This window comes from Medicago sativa, chromosome 7 (assembly GCF_051527215.1).
Source record: "Medicago sativa cultivar Bolivia chromosome 7, Bolivia_mono, whole genome shotgun sequence".
NCBI lineage: Eukaryota > Viridiplantae > Streptophyta > Magnoliopsida > Fabales > Fabaceae > Medicago > Medicago sativa.
Window position 1 is genome coordinate 65,910,815 of NC_140755.1, and position 22,178 is coordinate 65,932,992.

A 22,178-nucleotide genomic window follows, 5' to 3' on the forward strand; every position below is an offset into this window, starting at 1 on the left:
TCAATTATCATGATATATTTAACCGCTTCAGACATCATAAACATCAGTATTAATAACCATTTAGGATCATACTATTATCATTATCAAAACATCATCATCAAGACATCATCATCAATAATCATTTATCATCATAACAACTACAACAACATCTACGACAACGACAATGTGCATAATTTACTATGACTAAACGACACAATAATTTTCAACAATGGAACAACAACTTCTATTATACAAAAGTGTTTACACATATATTTCATATAGTACAACCTTCAATAATAATATTCACTTCATAAACATGGCCTAATAAATCAAGGGAACCTATTAAAATGATTAGAATAGACTCCTAGTGCACAAAACCAAATTCAGAAAATGGCAGTACAGGACCAGGGACGCTTTCGCGACAGAAGGACGCTTTCGCGTCCTCTACAAAAAGGGGTAGGACGCTTTCGCGAGCGAAGCACGCTTTCGCGTCCAAAATGTCGTAACTCAGGATGAGGACGCTTTCTGCACGCTAATGGGATGCTTTAGCGTCCTCAGCAAATGGGTAGGACGCTTTCGCGCAAAAGGACGCTTTCGCGTCCTCCACAAAAATTTCTGGGCAGCTACAAGGTGTGGACGCTTTCTGGACGCTAATGCGACGCTTTCGCGTCCTGCTTCAGGTTTCAGAAAAATTGCGATTTCAACATAGTTTCACCCCAAAAATCCTAGCTTTGATCCCTTAATCACCCAAATTGGTTTACAAACATGTTTACAGGTTTAGTATACAACATAGGGAGCAAAACAACATACAATTATGCAATTCAACAACATAATTCATCATCTAACATAACTTCTCAAACCCTAAAAACCAAGAACAACAAATTCATCAATTTTCAAATTATATATCAAGATTATTGAAAGGAATCCCACCCTTACCTTATCTCAGCAAATTCTACAGCAAAACGGTTGGATTCTCTCTTCCTAGCTCTTCTCCTAACTTTCTCTTGGTTCTTCTCCTCTTTCTCTCCAAAAACCAGTTTTTCTCAATTGTACGTGAAAATGTTTCTGTTCTCACGTTTCTTTCTTTTACTCCCAAAAATATAACTCTTTTCTTTTCTCACTTAACTCCCTTAATTTCTATTTAATTTCTATTTAATTTCTATTTAATTCCCATTAACCAAAAATAAATATTATTTCTACCTATTTTTATTTCTCCTATTATTTCCACAAATAATAAAACAATATTCATTCAAATAAAACACAACTCCATAAATCATATAATAAAATAGCATCACAACATATATCACATAAAAATCATATAAAAATGGGGCGTTACAACTCTCCCCAACTTAGAGAATTTCGTCCTCGAAATATTACCTCAAGCTAACAACTCAGGATATGACTCCTGCATCTTACTCTCCAACTCCTAAGTAAGACTTTCACCAGCTGCTCCTCCCCAAACAACTCTCACTAGAGGTATCTCCTTGCCTCTCAACGTCTTCACCTTGCGATCATCAATCCTCAAAGGTAAAGTTTCTACCGTAAGATTGTCTCTAACTTGCACATCATCTCTAGGAATAACATGTGAAGGATCCGCTACATACTTCCGAAGTTGCGACACATGGAACACATCATGCAAGTTCGAAAGATGTGGTGGCAAACCAACTCTATAAGCCACCGTGCCAATTCTCTCAGATATTTGATAAGGACCAATAAACTTCGGAGTCAACTTCTTGGACTTCAATGCACGACCCACACCGGTCATAGGAGTGACTCTCAAGAACACATGGTCACCCTTTTGAAACTCAAGGTCCTTCCTACGCTTGTCATGATAGCTCTTCTGTCGACTCTGCGACGCTTTCATATGCTCTCTTATCATCTTGACTTTCTCCGTAGTCTGCTGAACTATTTCAGGCCCTAACACAACACTTTCACCCGACTCAAACCAACATAAAGGAGTTCTACACCTTCGACCATATAAAGCTTCAAAAGGTGCCATACCAATACTCGAGTGGTAACTATTGTTGTACGTGAACTCTATCAATGGTAGGTGACTGTCCCAAGCTCCACCTTGCTCAAGTACACACACCCTCAACAAGTCTTCTAATGATTGAATCGTTCTTTCTGACTGACCATCTGTTTGCGGATGATACGCTGAACTCAACTTCAACTGAGAGCCCAAAGCTTCTTGCAAGCTCTTCCAAAATCTCGAAGTGAACCTCGGATCTCTATTCGACACAATACTCGATGGGACACCATGCAACTTCACAATATTATGAATATAGATCTCCGCCAACTGAGCTACTGAATAGGTGATATTAATCGGAATAAAGTGTGCCGACTTCGTCAATCTATCGACAATAACCCAAATGGCATCATGCCCTCTTTGAGTGTTTGGTAAACTCGTTACAAAGTCCATGGAGATGCTATCCCATTTCCATTCCGGCACATCTAATGGTGTCAACAAACCAGCAGGCTTCTGATGTTCAACTTTCGATTTCTGACAAGTCAAACATGCATAAACAAATTGTGCGACATCACGCTTCAATCCAGACCACCAAAACAGTTTCTTCAAGTCATGGTACATTTTTGTAGGTCCCGGATGGATACTCAAGCTACTTCTGTGACTCTCTTCTAAAATCAACTTTTTCAATTCATCATTATCAGGGATACAAATCCTGCCTCGGAATCTCAATACTCCTTGGTCATCAACCTGAAAATCACCATCTGCATTCTGATTACTAGCAGCCATCAAGTCTACAAATTTCAAATCAACTTCCTGGGCTTCTTTGATACTCTTCAAGAAATCATTATTAATTTTCAACATACCCAACTGCACACTCTGAGGTGCCAATTCACAAACAAGACTCAAGTCTCTAAACTGTTCCAGTAATTCAAATTCTTTCACCATCATTGCCGACATGTGCAACGTTTTCCTACTCAAGGCATCTGCAACTACATTGGCTTTACCCGGATGATAATTCAAAACAAAATCATAATCCTTCAACAACTCTAGCCACCTTCTCTGCCTCATATTCAACTCTTTTTGATCAAATAAATATTTCAGACTCTTATGATCACTAAACACTTCAAATCTGGAACCGTACAAATAGTGTCTCCAAATTTTCAACACAAAAACCACAGCAGCCAACTCTAAATCGTGTGTAGGATAATTCTTCTCATGTATTCTCAATTGTCTCGACGCATAAGCCACTACTTTGCCATCTTGCATAAGCACACCACCTAAACCCAACTTAGACGCATCACAATATACCACAAAAGGTTTATCCGGCTCTGGTAAAATCAAAATTGGAGCCATCGTCAATCTTCGCTTCAACTCATTGAAATTATTCTCACACTGAGCATCCCACACAAAAGCTCTACCTTTACAGGTCAACTGAGTCAATGGAAGTGCCAACTTCGAAAATCCTTCGATGAATCTTCTGTAATAACCAGCCAAACCAAGAAAACTTCTAATCTCCGTAACTGACTTAGGAGTCTTCCACTGTGATACCGCTTCAACCTTCGACGGGTCAATTGCAATACCACTACCAGAAATAATATGGCCAAGGAAACTTACTTCACTTAACCAGAACTCGCACTTTGACAACTTTGCATACAACTTCTTTTCCTTCAGCACCTGTAAAACAATCTTCAAATGTTCTGCATGTTCTTCTTCAGTCTTAGAATAAATCAAGATATCATCAATAAACACAACAACAAATTTATCCAGGAAAGCATGAAAAATTCTGTTCATATACTCCATGAACACACCAGGCGCATTAGTAACACCGAAAGGCATCACTTTATATTCATAGTGTCCATACTGTGTCCTAAAGGCCGTCTTTTGCATATCTTCATCCTTTACCTTAATCTGATGGTAACCTGACCTCAAATCAATTTTACTAAACACGCGTGCACCCACTAGCTGATCCATCAAATCGTCAATTCTCGGAAGTGGATACCTATTCTTTATCGTCACTTTATTCAACTGACGGTAATCTATGCACAATCTCATGCTACCATCCTTCTTCCTTACCAACAATACCGGCGCTCCCCAAGGTGAGACACTCGGTCTTATGAACTTCTTATCAAGCAATTCTTCTAACTGCTTCTTCAATTCTGCCAACTCGGAAGCTGACATACGGTAAGGAGCCATCGACACAGGCTTCGTACCCGGCACAAGGTCAATTGAAAATTCAACCTCCCTCTCTGGTGGCACATCTGGAATCTCATCAGGAAAGACTTCAGGAAATTCATTCACAACGGGCAATCTATCAATTATCGACTGATTCTCTACAGACAAATACGCCATCAAAGAAAACATCAAGTTTCCATCATGTTCTAACTGCTTCAGCTGCTTGGTAGATAAAAATTCTGCTCCACTCTCTTCCTCAGCAGAAGAAAAGTACATCGTCTTTTTAAAACAATTAATATGAACATGGTTGTACTCCAACCAGTTCATATTAGGGATTGCACAACAAACAACAAACAACAATCAGGACAACAAGGACAATACAAAATTGTCACACAACACTACTAGGCTCGACACGACTCTACTAATTGGCCGGACGGACCGACCTGCTCTGATACCAATTGTAACACCCCGTTCTCCCAACAACGTAATATTAATTAATTTAATCAGAGTAGACCAAACAACGGAGTGTCACACTGCTAATCAAAATTTCATAAATAGAAAATATCTATTTATTTAAAATCAACGTTTAGAATATCTTAATAAACTGCAGCGGAATAATTCTTTAAAAATATAGTTTCAACCAAATTCAACATCAATGAAAATCTTGGCACAAAGGCCTCAACATAATTCAACTTTATTTTCAACAACGATGAACTCCAATAACAAGTCTTTTCCAAACTATGTGATACATAAAAGAAATGAGAAGACATTCGCGACAATTCCCCATCCTAATATGTATCAGAGCCCTAGACACTTGAGCCAATCAACCTACAAGCCATCATTACCTGCACATTACCCACGGTCGAGGCAACATATACGCAGAAGGGGTGAGAAACTTATCCAATAATAATAATATATAATTCTTCAAATTAATGTAAACAACAAAGCATATCACAACAGACATCATTAATAATGTATATAAATAAATACATAAGCAACAACATAATTATTTTCAGCAACAAAGGTACAACAACAACAACAACAACGTTATCCACAACGACACCGACAACTCGACAATGCGACAACGACAACAACTCGACAATGCTACAACGACAACAACAACTCAACAATGCTACAATAACAACAACTAATGCATCATGCAGGTGGTACCAATCTACGCGCGTTGAATGCTAAGCATTCCAGGGCATAAGCCCCCAACAAGTTGGATGGTTAAAGCATCCCAGGGCATAAGCCCCCAACGGTTGAATGATAAACATTCCAGGGCATGAGCCCCCAACAGATGTGAGTATGCAAATGGACTCAACTTGTGTATATCAACATACAACTTCAACAACGGCAACAACAACAACGACAACAACGTATGTGCCTAAAACAATTATGACACACTCCCCAACTTCGACATCAGATGATACAACAACGTCAACGACGGAAAGGAAACAAGATAGCATAATAGAATGCATTAACATCATTTAAGGAATGAATTACATCAACATAATTGTCATAAAACATCATAATATTACTCATAATCAATTATCATCATATATTTAACCGCTTCAGACATCATAAACATCAGTATTAATAACCATTTAAGATCATACTATTATCATTATCAAAACATCATCATCAAGACATCATCATCAATAATCATTTATCATCATAACAACTACAACAACATCTACGACAACGACAATGTGCATAATTTACTATGACTCAACGACACAATAATTTTCAACAATGGAACAACAACTTCTATTATACAAAAGTGTTTACACATATATTTCATATAGTACAACCTTCAATAATAATATTCACTTCATAAACATGGCCTAATAAATCAAGGGAACCTATTAAAATGATTAGAATAGACTCCTAGTGCACAAAACCAAATTCAGAAAATGGCAGTACAGGACCAGGGACGCTTTCGCGACAGAAGGACGCTTTCGCGTCCTCTACAAAAAGGGGTAGGACGCTTTCGCAAGCGAAGCACGCTTTCGCGTCCAAAATGTCGTAACTCAGGATGAGGACGCTTTCTGCACGCTAATGGGATGCTTTAGCGTCCTCAGCAAATGGGTAGGACGCTTTCGCGTCAAAAGGACACTTTCGCGTCCTCCACAAAAATTTCTGGGCAGCTACAAGGTGTGGACGCTTTCTGGACGCTAATGCGACGCTTTCGCGTCCTGCTTCAGGTTTCAGAAAAATTGCGATTTCAACATAGTTTCACCCCAAAAATCCTAGCTTTGATCCCTTAATCACCCAAATTGGTTTACAAACATGTTTACAGGTTTAGTATACAACATAGGGAGCAAAACAACATACAATTATGCAATTCAACAACATAATTCATCATCTAACATAACTTCTCAAACCCTAAAAACCAAGAACAACAAATTCATCAATTTTCAAATTATATATCAAGATTATTGAAAGGAATCCCACCCTTACCTTATCTCAGCAAATTCTACAGCAAAACGGTTGGATTCTCTCTTCCTAGCTCTTCTCCTAGCTTTCTCTTGGTTCTTCTCCTCTTTCTCTCCAAAAACCAGTTTTTCTCAATTGTACGTGAAAATGTTTCTGTTCTCACGTTTCTTTCTTTTACTCCCAAAAATATAACTCTTTTCTTTTCTCACTTAACTCCCTTAATTTCTATTTAATTTCTATTTAATTCCCATTAACCAAAAATAAATATTATTTCTACCTATTTTTATTTCTCCTATTATTTCCACAAATAATAAAACAATATTCATTCAAATAAAACACAACTCCATAAATCATATAATAAAATAGCATCACAACATATATCACATAAAAATCATATAAAAATGGGGCGTTACATGAGTGATTATGTCCCACATCACTAGGAATGATGGAAACAAAGGATATATAAGAGAGGGAACCCATAAACCCATTGCCTTAAGGTTTTGGGGTAAGAGTGTGGTGTTTAAGTCTCTTATGGTCCTGGACGTTTGACCAATTTCCGCTCCCGGGGCTACCCGGACTCCCCAACAATTCTTAGGCCTTTACCGCTCCCGGGGCTCCCCGGACTCCCCAACAATTCTTAGGCCTTTAGGCCTTTTAAAGGGCTCCCCGGACTCCCCAACAATTCTTAGGCCTTTAGGCCTTTTAAAAATTCTCATAAAAACAATGATTTCTTGTAGTCTGACCTCATTACAACCCTAAAAAAATCCCGGGGCTACCCGGACTCCCCAACAATTCTTAGGCCTTTACCGCTCTTAGGCCTTTACCGCTCCCGGGGCTCCCCGGACTCCCCAACAATTCTTAGGCCTTTAGGCCTTTTAAAAATTCTCATAAGTTTAAAAATTCTCATAAAAACAATGATTTCTTGTAGTCTGACCTCATTACAACCCTAAAAATATCCCGGGGCTACCCGGACTCCCCAACAATTCTTAGGCCTTTACCGCTCTTAGGCCTTTACCGCTCCCGGGGCTCCCCGGACTCCCCAACAATTCTTAGGCCTTTAGGCCTTTTAAAAATTCTCATAAAAACAATGATTTTTTGTAGTCTGACCTCATTACAACCCTAAAAAATCTTTATTTGATACTTTGAAATGAATATGCTTGGATGTATGTCTAACCTGATCAAGATGTTAACACACTGCCTGGTTGATTTCAACACTTCACCTATGACCATAAATGTCCAGTGTTTTTTTTTGTAGGTAGATATGTTCAATGTTTTACTATTGAGGTTTGTGTTAGGTATATAGTTCAAACTTAATCATGCTATTGACTTGGAATTTGTGAACATTTATGCTATGAGCGCACTCAGGCCCGGCCCTGAGGGGGTGCAAACAGCTCAATAGAGCTGGGCCTCCCTCAGCCATGGGCCTCAAAAAAATTTAATACCCACTAGTACTACTGCCCTCCAATTTTTTTTAATACCCCCAGCCATTTTCTGTCCCCTTGTTTTAGCCTTTTAGGTCCTCTTGCTTTTGGTGTTAGGTGGGGGTTCCTCATGTATACGGTAGTCATTTTCACTTTTGGGTGTACCGCATATATACGACACCTTGTATTTATCTTTTAAAAAATATAAATAGAACATTGCTCTTTTAAAAAAAAAATACGTTTTGATTTTATCACTGGCCTCTTTTCATTCTCAGAGCCGAACCTCCGAATTCTTAGGGACGGCCCTGAGCGCACTTGCATTACATTTAGGAGTCATTTTACATTCATACTTTGATCCTAGGAAGGTTGTCAACATGTATCTTGCTTGTTCAATCTAGTGGAATCATGCATATTTCAAAGATTTCAAAATGATGTATTGATTAAAAACCTTGAAATTGAATATGAATCAATGTTGATTTAGTTTTGATTTTTTTTTTTTTTAGGATAAACAAAGTTCTAAGTTGGAGAGAGTTAATAAATGCCAAATTTCAGTTATTTTTACCTATTTAGTTACGAAACTAATCAACTTGTTTTTTAAGAAATATCACGAAAATTCCTAAAAATCATGTAAACATTGAGTCCTTATACTTGTACTGGCAGTTCAACTACTTGTATCTATTTCCCTTCCTTTTTGTAGGCCTTTTGAGTTGAATTGTTAAGCAGAAGGATAAGAGAAAAGATTTTGAGTTTAAGCAAATCCGCTAAGCGAGTCAAAACAATCCAGAAGTGAGTAAAGGCAAAAAAATACCCGAATTTCCATTATTCAAAATGTTGTCAAAACCACTGAGTGAGCATGAATTCCACTGAGCGAATTTCGGAATCTTGTCAAATATGTTGGGCGAGCAAAAATTCGGTGAGCGAAGTTAAGGAGGCTTAGAAGGCGGTTTTTGAGCTAGAAAACACTTAATCTCGCTGAACAAACTATTGGATCACCGTGCGAATTTTCACTTTTAAGAATCTATAAAAAGGAGCTCATATCTCATTTTTTGATATCGTTCCATATCACCATATACCATAAGTCTCTGGCAGAGAAGAACTCAAAAACCAAGCTAGGGAGAGAGAGTGATCTTGAGGGAGAGATTTACGACGTAAGAGAATGAGGAATTGGCTTCGACGTCAATCTCTTTTCTTCTTGTTTCTTATTGTAAGGTTATGTATAACTAATTCTCCCTATTATTGGAATTAGATCTTGTTGCTATGAATTTGATGCAGATAATTACTCTAGCTGGTTGTATGTAAATTCTATTTCGTTATATCTTTGCTTTAATTATGTTCTTAATGCTTTTACCGACGTGAAATCCGAAAATGAATTTTTGTTTTAAAAAGTGCGAGACATTGACATTTTATATAAGGGATCTGGACCATGTGTAGATACTAATGCCTATACATAGGGTTTGGTTTGCATTTGACACACACACACACATTGTCAGGTCATATTCCATTGAATCAATTGTCTATTTTGCTTAACAACATAAGTTAATTGATATAGTGAATTTCTTGTCGTTTTCTAGACAAGGAAATGTACCATAGGGGACATGTGGAGATATAATTGAGATATGAGGAATATATAATCGATTAAGAAAGAACATTAGATAAATAGTTAACAAAGTTTAATCCTGACATTACAATATCTCTATTCTTGTTTCATCACTTACACTGCACAAACTTTAACATATGTTTAAAACAACTAACTGTCGTCATGAACTTATCTCAGTTGGTATAGACAATGCAAAATATATGCAAGGTCCGGGGTTCAAACCCCTACCACCAAAAAAAAAACCTCTCTTTTCCTACACAACTATTTTAATTGTCTGTTTTGGTATCCCACGAGTCCCTGTAGATATGATACTTTGAATACTTATTTTTGATGCCGCTACAAAGCACCTCATTAGTATTCAAGAGAAAATGATTTGAGATTTGTAGTTGTGTGTGTTAAAGTTTAATTTTTACTATGAGATTTAATACGAAATATACATCATGAATCATTATAATCATTATATTGTTGCAATTGTTAATATTCACTTTACAATGAGTCTTAGATTATTGTGATTGTGGTTTAAAATTTTGGTTTGGTATGCAATATGCATGATAATATGAAAGAGATTCTGATTGAAAATTGCATAAAATATTTTAGAATACATAAACTAATAGAGTAGAGAATATTATTGTTTTTTTATCGTATTTTTAGACAAATCGATCAATCCAACCGCACCTAACGGAATATCATCGGTTTAACGTAACCGAAGATTTGATATGCATGTGTGTGTGGTCGATTTGGGCAATTTTGGATTGAAAATCGAGCCAAACCAAACCATTAGAAACCCCCACAATTTTTTAAATTAGTGTGGTTCAAATTCTATAATATAGTAGAGTGTATTTTAAGTTTCAGATTAAAGAATCTGACTAAGGACAAATTGAGAAAAACAAAAGATGCATTTAAAACATAAAGAGTGCAATAAGAAATTTACGAAAACAAGACAATAAAGCTAATAAGAAATGTAGTTTATCTTTAGCAAGAACCTAAACAAATTCCTTAAAACACAGTTATCAATCGATCTAATTTTTTTTTGGTCAAAACAAAATTCGATCTAAAAAAAATTGTTGCAATGACTTCAACAACGGTCTCTAGGCAAATATTTATTTGATGAAAACGGCTTTGAATAAAGCAAATGTCAATTTCTTTACCAACTTCCTTTTAATATAAATTTCTTTACCTACTTTGATGAGACCATTAAAACGATTTCAATAATTTGATTTCTTTACGGTAAAAAAATATAAATTTGATTTCTTTATTTTTTTTTATTTTTGTGAAAAATATATCAAGTGTGAGCTCCTTATAAGATATGCTCTCTCATAATTTGAATTATTTAATAGCCTTTTTCAAACACGTTATAAGGCTCAAAAGCTAATGATAATATGATATAGACCTTTTATTTTAATTAACATTTTTTTATTCTATAATTTCTTATTGTGGTGAACGGAAGCAGCTAATTTTGATCAATTTATTGTGATTAAATATATAAATGATAAAACTTAGGTGCATTTCGTTTAATTTTTAGCTTAAATATTCATGATTTACTCAAAAACACAATTTTCTTCAAATATGAAAGTGGTATACTAGGTTAGAAGTTTTTTTTTTTTGAAGAAGTAAAAATGAATTATATATACCAACAAAACATGTTTACATTGTCAGCACAAGGTGTGCCAATAGAATGCAACCAAAGTCATACAAAGGCTTGCACAAAAGACAATTAACAAGTGGTCAAACAATCTAAAGGGCATGCAAACCAATTGTGCACCCCTAACACATAAACAACATTAGCCGCCTTCATCCACCATGTCAGTGATCTTATTTTGAAACAACTGTTGTTACGTTCTGACCACAAAACCCAAACACACAATAGCCACAACAGCTGCATGAATGATCACCATGTCGCCAATACCAGGTTATAAGTTGAATTTGATTTTGAACTTATGTGTTGTTTTTACTTTAAAGAGTGTGTTGTTTTTATAGATTGCATGTTTGGTATTTTGGTGAATTTATCAAAATCATAGAAACCATGATTTTAACAAATTCTTGTAAAGATGACGACAAGAAATTGCAAATGATTCTCTCAAAAAAAGAAATTGCAAATGATTTGAGATAAACAAAATTAATTCTCTCATAATACATCTTTTAAATAACCTTAAAAAGATAAGCCATTTTGCATATGAAAATTACTTATTCAACCTGAATGCAAGGCTATGGGTTGAGTAGAGCATCCCCAATGGTGGTGTCTTTACTGTACCTAATAGGTACCCCCATTGGAGAATTTTTTTTTGGGGTCTCTTAAGACCCGGGGTCTTATTTAAGACCCCCAACTTTAAACGGGACCCGCACGCTTTTAATATTAAAAAATTGAAATGTAGTGATATAAAGTTATTGATAGTTGATTAGTGGGTCCCATTTAAGAACTTTGTGTGAGATCTGGGTTGGAGGGATTGAGTGCTTATTAGGTACTACTATTAAAAAATGATAAAAGAGTGATGTGTACGTGTGTGACCCATTTAAGTACCCAAAAATGAATGTCTCCATTGTGGATGCTCTAAGCTCCATCTACTGACCAATTTGTAAAATATTTTACACCGTGTTGATAATTTTTTAGTTCAAATTATTGACTTTGGGATGTATTTCTTAATGTCTAAATATGTTTGTTAATGAACTAATACAACTCTTTTGTTTGATTAGTCGCTTTGTTCAGTCAAAATTAAAATAATCATATATATTATCATGTAAAGAGTTTACTTTCTCTCGTGACATGGTGACAAAATCTTGTGAAGAGGTACTCTTTCTAATGTTATAAAACATGAATTTTGTATATTTGAAAGTAGAATGTTAGGGAGTTGGATGGAACACAAAAGTAACAACGATTTAATGATTCAAGATTAATACGAGATCAAACACTTGATTGACATGGTATCCAATTTATTCATAATCGATATGAGATTAACCACCTACATTTGATCCAACTTAGAATGCGACATATTATTCGTATTTATTCTTGTTAATTGAGTTTGTCAACACTTAGAATTTTCTTATTTTCTTTTGGTACAAATTTTTCTTATTTTCTATATATTTTAAGCAACCATGCAGTTGAAAAAAATATTTGGGAGACTAGCAGAAAAAGTTAAATTAAAGAAATTCATTCCCATGCAATATTTTATTTTGGTAAGACCAATCCTCATGCAAGTGACACTTGATTTATAAGTGTAGTTGATAGCAACCCTTTATTTTATTTTATATTTTCTTTATAGAAAAATCCTTTAATGTCACAAATATTCCAATTTTTAGACAATTGTCTTCCTGTAGGCTGTAGTATTGACTTTCACAAATATATAAAGAAAGACTAATGATTTTATATATAAACTTCCCATGAAATGTTTTTATATATTCCAACTTGTGAAGCTTATTTTGTCTCTATTGTCAATCAAGTGTGATAAAATAATCAACGAATTATTTACCCTACCTTGCAAGATATGACCATGAAAAATTCTGAACAATATAATTTCCTCTGTGTCAGAAAGATACATGAAAAACATTATACATAATGGAAATACAATATTAGTTATAATGAGGAAATTTGAAGTCAATATTATAATTTTTATATCTTCAACTCTCATTCCTCTCCATTATACATGTAGTATCTTTTTTGTTCTTAAAAAAAAAATGTAGTATCTTTTTTGATAAAAAATTTAAGATGAGAGAACGATGCCCTTGACTCAATCTAATGCTACTCAAAAAACACTTACAAATAAATTTAAATTTATCTTCATTCAAAGACAAAAGTAGAGTACAAATCCAAAAAAATTTAGATTCAAATCCTGTCTTTTTACCACTTAGACCAAATCCACTACGCAACAAGTAGTATTATGCTACCACCTCTGATTATAATAAAATATATATAGCGCACCGTAATTAAGAGGAATAAGAAGTAAAGAGCAATTTGCCCAAGAACATTTGTTTTTTTGTTTTTTGTGAGAGGCATTTTATTGATTTCATCAGTATGATGACTTCATTCTACATCATTGTTGAACTTGTCCAAAGATAGGACCCAGACATGAAGCATGGATTTACGTCCAATGATATGTTACCATATCAATTAATGTTATATGACTTTATTGTTTGGCCGACTATGGTAATTCTCTGGTGGATTAGTGTCATACCCTAATTTTGGACCTAAAAATACTTGCTCAAAATGATTTTCCTCTTCTCTGAGATGGGTCTTTGACTCTTGAGAGATTATAATTGACTGTTGTTTTACTCTGATATTTTATCTGAAATTTACTGCTGTTACTTGAAAATGTTTAATTGTGATTTTGTCTGTGGTTTTCTTGCATTTCAAGCCATCCAAAAGGTTTTTCTTGCATTCCAAGTCATTTGGAAATATCTTTGATTAACTGCACTTTATTTCAATGTTATTTGCAAAAATTCATGGAAAAGGGTATTTTAGTCATTTCCTGCATTCAAATTCATTCTAGTCCTTGAAAATTGTCTCTGAGTCTTTTCAATTTGTTTGTATAACTTCTTGCTTTAATTCCATGTTAAAATTCATTTCAAAAATTGCATTTGAGTTCATTTTGGGTCAATTTAGTCCCCAGGGGCATTTTGGTCATTTCACTCAAATTTTTGGCAGAGAGGTTACTTTAAAGTACCTCATTTTGTAATTGGTTCATTTTTGTCCTTTTTGTGTTTTTTATTCTGTTTCACTTTACGTTATTTTCCATTTACCAATTTTAATTCAATTTTATTTTTAATTTTCATTTTAGTCCTAAAATTTCTAATAATTGCATTTTTAGTTTTTTTAGTTTTGCAGTTTGGTCCTTTTATTTTCAGAAATTGCAGATCAGTCCTTAAGTCATTTCAGTCCAAGCTTAGTCCAAGAACACGTGGCAGTATCCTATTGGGCAGAGGGCACACTTGGCACCTATAAAGCAGTGCCAACTCAAGTCAAAGTGAGATTTTCACACTTCCCAAAAATTCATCAGAAACAGATTTCACAGTTTCTCTCTCCTCTAACAGAATCCAGAACCGAATTTCTCAAGAACAAGATGAAGATTCATCTTCATCCATAACCGAACAATTTTCCAGAAAAATCAACAACAACAACACAAACCGATTCAACAAATTCATAGCGGTTCTCAGAGATTCTTCATAGAATCTTCATCATCGAATCTTCCACTTCGCAATTCAAGTGCATATTCGCCACAAATAGTGACGAATCCAACACGATCACGAAGCAAGCTTGCGACAGAGAAGAAGAAGGATCGAAGTGAAACGGTACCGGTTCAACAAACTCACAGAAAGCAGAATACGAAAGAGAAGAAGAAAACGAAACCGATTTATTTTCGGATTTCGAATCAAAAACAAAGAGAAGTCACGAAGTTTTCCGTAGCTTCATCATCATCTCTGATTCAAGCTTGAGGTAATTTCACCGTTCCTTTTCTCTGTATTTTGTTTCCGTTTTGACCGAATTAAAAACCGTAGATCTACTCCGATCTAAGCCTCTTTTCAAAAAAATAATTTCAAAATCATAAAGAGGAGAAGAAGGCGAGTTCAGAGATGTAAAAAGCTTTGAAAAAACCACGCCGGTACGGTGGCACCACCGGCGAACCACCGCACCGAAGCCGTTTGAACTCGCCGGACTCCTGAGGAAGATGATCGGAGAAGAAGAGAGAAGTTGCAGAGCTTCTCTCTCTAGATAAGCTTAGTGAGAGAAAAAAGAGGTGGAAATGAGAGTTTAGACCGGTTATTTGTTTTTATAGTGCATGAACCGGACCGGTTCACCTGAACCAGTCCGGTTCACCTCGGTTTAGTCTCTGTATGTTTTTAGCCGTTAGATCTATTGTATGATGTGCTGTGCGGTCTTGATTTGAACTTTATGTGTGCCCGGACCTGCTTATTGTGTACCACGCGCTGTCAACCATCAGATCTAGGGTTTTGATGGATCTAGATCAATCCAACGCCTCTGAGGCATCTGGATAATCCGGATCCAGCATTAACCTTGGACCTGGGCTCCTTTTTGCTGAATTTTCGTTTTTTGCTATATTTTTTGCTATTTTGGCATTGTAGGTTGCTAATTGTACCACTGTTTTACCTAAAAATCTTGTAAAAATTTCTAAAAAAATTACTATGTGTTTTCGATGTGTTTCTTGATGCATTTGTGATATTTTTACATGATGAAAATTGATAAAAAATATGTGATGTTTCTTGTTAATATTTTTACTCTTTTTGTTAAATTTTCTGAAGTTTTTGCTATGATTTGATCATGATGCCTTGACACATGATATGGATGATTGATGTGTGATTTTGTGATGAATATGCCTCTGAATTTGTGGTTGTTTTACTGTCTTGTGAATTGATTTGTGAATTTCTTGTTTTACAAGTTATGTGAATACTTTAGTATGTGAATAAAGTGTAAAATATGCCTATGAATGTGTCATAATCCTTTGGCTCACTTTTTCCTTGTAATTCTCATGATTATGACTGAAATAAAACCTTTGAAAAATTGGCATGATGTGAGGATTAGAGGTCATGTATTTGCCTTATTGTTGTGATGAGTTCTTAGGTATATTTTACCTTTTTGTTAAGTCTTTGTTACTTCTTTTGTGGTTAATTTTGGTTATTTTGCTATGCAATTTTTACTTGCTTATATTTCATTTCTTATGCCTTATTCTACTAACAATCTCATCTATTTGTTTCATACATTCCATAAGCATCTCATCCTCCATCTTATATTCTTAGCTTTTATTTCTTGCACTGTAAATTTTGCCAAGACTTAGCATGTAAAGACTTAGGGATTTTGTAATTTTCTTTATGCTTTTAATTTCTTGCAAGGAGTAGTATGTAAACTAGGACCCGATGTAAAGGACAACGGACTATAATGATGTACACCGACACAAGCACCGACACGCACACACGTTGTATGATGATTTACCGTTAGATGCTTGCTTAGGAAACACGATAATTAGAAAAAAACTCTTTTCCAAAAAAATATTAGCAATTCCATCACTTGAAAATCATTTTCCAAACAAACCTTGGAGTCAAAACTCCATTGCATTTTTCTTTTCATTTTCTTAATCAAAAACTCAAATGAACATTAATTCCAACTTTGACTAAATTTTCCAATAATTGAACCAACACTTCACCATTTTTTCCTCTCAAGCCTTTAAGGCCTCTTTTCCCCTTCTTCAAAATTTTCTTTTTTCAAACAAATATTAAAATCAATTGAAACTCACAAAAACTCTTTTTGGAAGAGAACTGCATGGAGTTTGATCCCTTAAAAGGGTATGTAGGCAAGAAGTCAAAACTTCTCCAAGTCCAATAAAACAAAAATTCAAACACATTCTTCTCCCTCCAATTCTTAACCTAGCAAACCTTTAGGTGTAAATAATGTTTTCAATAAATAGCATATAAAAGTAAAGCGTTAGGTGTAGAAAGTAAAGACGGTTCCTATAGGATACTATAGTCGTTATGGGTGCCTAACACCTTCCTATAACGAAAACAACTCCCGAACCTCGATTCTCAAGGGTTTTTTTTCCTCATTTTGCCCTTCCCAAGAAAAAAATGGAGATATCAAAGGTTAAAAAGGTTCAAGCTTAATCAATGCTTGACACCCAAAAAACCACGATAAAACAGCTGGCGACTTCGCTGGGGAGATTTGAGAGTTACGCTTAGTCTTTATTTCTTACGCTTACGCTTTGCTTATTTTTGCTATACTTGCTTAATTGTTTAAATTCTTGCAAACGTGTGGGGGTGAGAATATCAAAAGCCCTACACCCGGGCTGAGTGAACTTAGGATTAGGGGGGATATAATCGACAATTCATTCCGAGGGTTGCCTCGCGTATTGGATTATGCGATCAATCCCACATAGCTGAGGCATTTTGGGGGTGATGTTGTCGGCGCGTGTTGTCGCGTTTAGGCACTTTGCTTCCAATTGTTCTATGACGCTATGGACCGTAGATAACCGAACCCATCCATGGCCATTTTCTAGGATGTAGTGCGGAGGCTAAACCGAGTGTTGTCTCAAGTTTTAGTCGTCACGCGATACTACACTCAAGTTAAACCTTCTTACGGATAATCATGGAGCGAGTGTTTGTCTCGTGGCACCATGATATGTGTGGGAGAGGTCGCGACTTGGGAACCTTTTAGAACCCGGTTACTATTACCCAAAGCCCTAGTATCACCGGACACCGTGTCCACCCATGACTCCTTGACTTTAAATCTTAACCCACCATGTTCTCTCCGTACTTGAAAGTGATCATGCATACATGCATACATGCATAAACTTTTTTTCATGCATTTATCGAAGGGCTTAGACAAATTAAATTTGTAAACATTGTAGGAATGGGGAAGACTAAGTCCTACAAGTTCATGAAGGTTGATTTGGCTAACTTGAGAGACTTGACACTCAAGATCGAGGATCCGACCGGTTTCCGACATCGTTACGGGGACTTACTTACTCTTCTCCGGACTAATGTGGAGGAGAAGCTTGTGCATACTCTAGTGCAATTCTATGATCGGGAGTATCGGTGCTTCACTTTTCCTGACTTTCAGTTGGTGCCTAATCTTGAGGCTTATTCTTCCTTGACAGGTTTACCCATAGCCGAAGGGACACCTTTCACGGGTCTTGAGCATCCTCCTATTCCTTTGGTTATCGCCCGTGATCTCTATCTCAAGACTTCCGACGTTTCCAAGAATCTTGTCACTAAGGCTCACATCCGAGGGTTCACTTCGAAATATCTACTTGAGAAAGCCAATCTCAAAACTACTTGCCAGGACACTCTTGAGGCTCTTCTTGCACTACTCATCTATGAGCTTATCCTTTTTTCAAATCTTGACAATTTCGTGGACATGAATGCTATTATGATCTTCCACTCCAAGAATCCGGTTCCTACTTTGCTGGCTGACACATACCACGCTATTCACGATCGATCTGTCAAGGGTCGCGGTTACATTCTTTGCTGTGTGCCTCTTCTATACAGGTGGTTTATTTCGCACCTTCCGAAGTCTTTCCATGATAATCCAGAGAATTGGACTATTTCACAGCGGATTATGGCTCTCACCCCTAATGAGGTGGTTTGGCTCACTCCCGCCGCTAAGGTCAAAGAAATTATCATCGGTGGTGGGAAGTTTCTTAATTTACCTCTTCTTGGTACCCGGGGTGGAATCAACTATAACCCGGAGCTCGCCTTGCGACAATTTGGTTTCCCGATGAAAGAGAAGCCCATCTATCTTGCTACATCTCCTTATTTCTTCCATTACTCCAATGCTCCTACAGGAATAAGAGAAGATTTCATAGAGGCTTGGTCCAAGATTCGGAAGAAAGATGTGAAGCATATGGGTGTGAGATCCGGTATTGCTCATGAGGCCTATACCCAATGGGTAATAGACCAGGCTGAGAAGATTGGCATGCCTTATCCTGCCATGAGATATGTGTCCGCATCTACTCCATCCATGCCTTTGCCTCTACCTCTGCCTACTCAGGAGATGTATCAGGAGCATCTAGCTATGGAGAGCCGAGAGAAGCATCAATGGAAGGCCAGATACTATGATGCTAAGAATTTGATCATGACTTTGGATGGAAAGGATGAGCAAAAGGCTCATGAGGTTTCGATGTTGAAGAAGGAGTTGGCTAAGGCTAGAAGAGAAATTGAAGAAAAGGATAAGTTGCTTATGAGGGATTCCAAGAGGGCTAGGGGTGCCCGTGACTTCTATGCCCGATATTGCAGCTACGAGTCTGAGTCTGAGTCTGAGTCTGAGGATGATCCTTCTACTTCCTATGCATGAGGATTCCTGTTTTCTTGTCGGTGTTTCCAGTTGTTGTTTATGTGTTTTACAATTTAAAGTCTATCCCTTGGCTTGGCATTTCAAAGGGAATCGTCCTGTAAAACTATATGTTGGTTGTTTGTTTCCTATTTATGTTAATTGTTGTGTAGTAATGTTTACAAAAGTCCTAATTTGTCTAAAAACCCTTCGATAACACAAAAGGAGTCTTTTTGCATATGCATCTGTACATATCATGCATCATATGCATCATACATTGGTCACCAAAAAAAAAACAACAAACAAAACTTCCATTATGCTCATTACCTACTGGTTCTTCTGCCGCAGTCTAAAAGGTGGCTCGTGCTTGTAAGGTTTACCAACCAACTAGAACTCATCAAACCAGATTATATAAAAGGAGACACATGGCTAATTTTGAAGAAGAGAATGCTCAGCTCCGCGCTGAATTGGCTGCTATGAAAGAAGACTTGGCCAAGGCTCATGACACTATGTCTACCTTGTTGGCTGCCCAAGAACAACCGGCCACGTCTGTTCCAGCTACTACTGAAATGATCCCATCCATCCCATTGTCCACAGTGGCTTCTGATGCTCGGTTTGTTATGCCCAATGGGCGCGCTTATGGACTCTCAGCCTTCTATGCTCCTAATACTACAGCCGGTATTTCTGGTATTGCCAATCCAGGACAGATTCCTGCAACAACTTTTGTTTCTACAACTACCTCTATGCCTCAAATGACTACTGCTGTTACTGATCCTGTTGTGCACACTGTGCAACAGATAATCGATGTTGACACTCCGCGCGGACAGGACCCTGTAGTGGAAGGTATGAGAGAACAGTTGAGAGAGCAAGCTGGAGAGCTCCGTGAGGTCAAAGCTAGCCGTAGGAATGGTGTTTCTGCTAAGGCTCGTGATCTATGCCTGGTATCCCAGTTTGAGGTTCCTAAGAAGTTCAAAGTGCCAGATTTTGACAAATACAATGGATCTTCTTGTCCACATAGCCACGTCATTCGGTACGTCCGGAAGATGGCCAACTACGCAGATAATGATGCACTTATGATCCACCGCTTCCAGGACAGTCTGACAGAAAATGCGGCAGACTGGTACACTGGCTTGAGTAAAGACAATATCCATACTTTTGAGGAACTCGCTGCTGCTTTTGAAAATCATTATGAGTTTAACACCCGCTTGAAGCCGAATAGGGATTCTCTTAAGTCTTTGTCTCAGAAGACAGACGAAACTTTCCGTGAATATGCTCAGAGATGGAGAGGGGCAGCTGCCCGTATTTCTCCTCAGCTTGATGAGGAAGAACTGACACAGACATTTCTGAAAACTTTGAAGAAGGAATATGTTGAAAGAATGATAGTCTCTGCACCAAATAACTTCTCCGACATGGTTACTATGGGAACTCGTCTAGAGGATGCTGTGAGAGAAGGCACATTATTCTTGAAAAGGTGAGTCCTCAGCTAGTGTACCAAAGAAGTGCGGTAATGGCCACCATAAGAAGAAGGAATCCGAAGTAGGGATGGTATCCGGTAACCAGTCTACAGCTGCTGTCGCTCCTATTAATGTTGCTCAGTTACCTCTACCCTACCAATATATGCAGTACTCTCAACATCCTTTCTTCCCACCATTCTACCAGCAATATCCTCTGCCACCGGGTCAACCACCAGTACCCGTTAATGTCATTGCCCAGCAGGTACAACAACAGTATCCTGCTCAACAACAACAACCGCCACAACAGGGCCCTCGGCCCAGGCCTTATTTTCCACCAATACCAATGCGGTATGCTGATCTGCTCCCAACTCTACGTGCTAAAGGGCATTACGTCACCAAACCAGGCAAGCCTCCGCCTACGCCATTGCCTCCCAGGTTCCGACATGATCTCAAATGTGAATTCCATCAAGGCGCTCAAGGCCATGATGTTGAAGGTTGCTATGCTCTGAAGTACGTTGTGAAAGATCTAATAGACAGGGGACAGTTGACTTTTGAAAATAGCGTCCCACACGTTCTTGACAACCCACTTCCAAACCATGCAGCTGTTAACACGATCGAGGCTTTCGAAGGAGTCTGTACTCTTGATAAGATTGAAATATCTCGGGTTCTTCGAGAAGTCCCCGCTTTAGATGTCTGTAATGTTGCTACTCCTTTGGTGCCGCTACATGTCAAGCTTTGTCAAGCCTCCTTGTTTAATCACGATCATGCTTCCTGTTCAGAGTGTCTTCAGAATCCTATGGGCTGTTGTATCGTGCAGGGTGATATACAGAGTCTAATGGACAACAAGCACTTGGTTGCTAGTGACGTTTGTGTGATTGTGCCAGTGTTTCATGATTTCCCTGCCAAAAGTGTACCTCAGACAAGGAAAGTCGAACCCTTGGTGATCAGGCTACCTGGCCCGGTATCTTATGCCTCTACTAAGGCAATCCCTTACAAGTATGATGCGACTATGATTGAGAATGGGGTAGAAGTGCCTCTGGTATCCCCAACTACGGTTAGTAACATTGCTGAAGAAAGTACAACTCTGAGAAGTGGAAGGGTCCTTCCACCCTTGTTCTAGAAGAAGGTTGCTACACCTGCTGCCACAGTAACTCCACTGGTTGCTCCTCCTGTTGACAAGAATGCCAGCCCATCGGGCCAGTCTATTGAAGAGTCTAATTTGGACGAGATTTTGAGGCTCATTAAAAAGAGCGATTATAAGATTGTAGACCAGCTGCTGCAAACTCCGTCAAAAATATCCATCTTGTCTTTGCTCCTAAGCTCAGAAGCTCACAGGAAAGTGTTGATGAAAGTGCTGGAACAGGCCTATGTTGATCATAAAGTC

General features: G+C 37.4%; 2 pseudogenes; both read left to right on the forward strand.

Moving 5' to 3' along the window:
• Positions 1-514: 514 nt before the first annotated feature.
• On the forward strand, positions 515-19,364 carry LOC146907778 (uncharacterized; annotated as a pseudogene).
• Positions 19,365-19,765: 401 nt separating this feature from the next.
• On the forward strand, positions 19,766-21,914 carry LOC146907779 (uncharacterized; annotated as a pseudogene).
• The last annotated feature ends 264 nt before the right edge of the window (positions 21,915-22,178 follow it).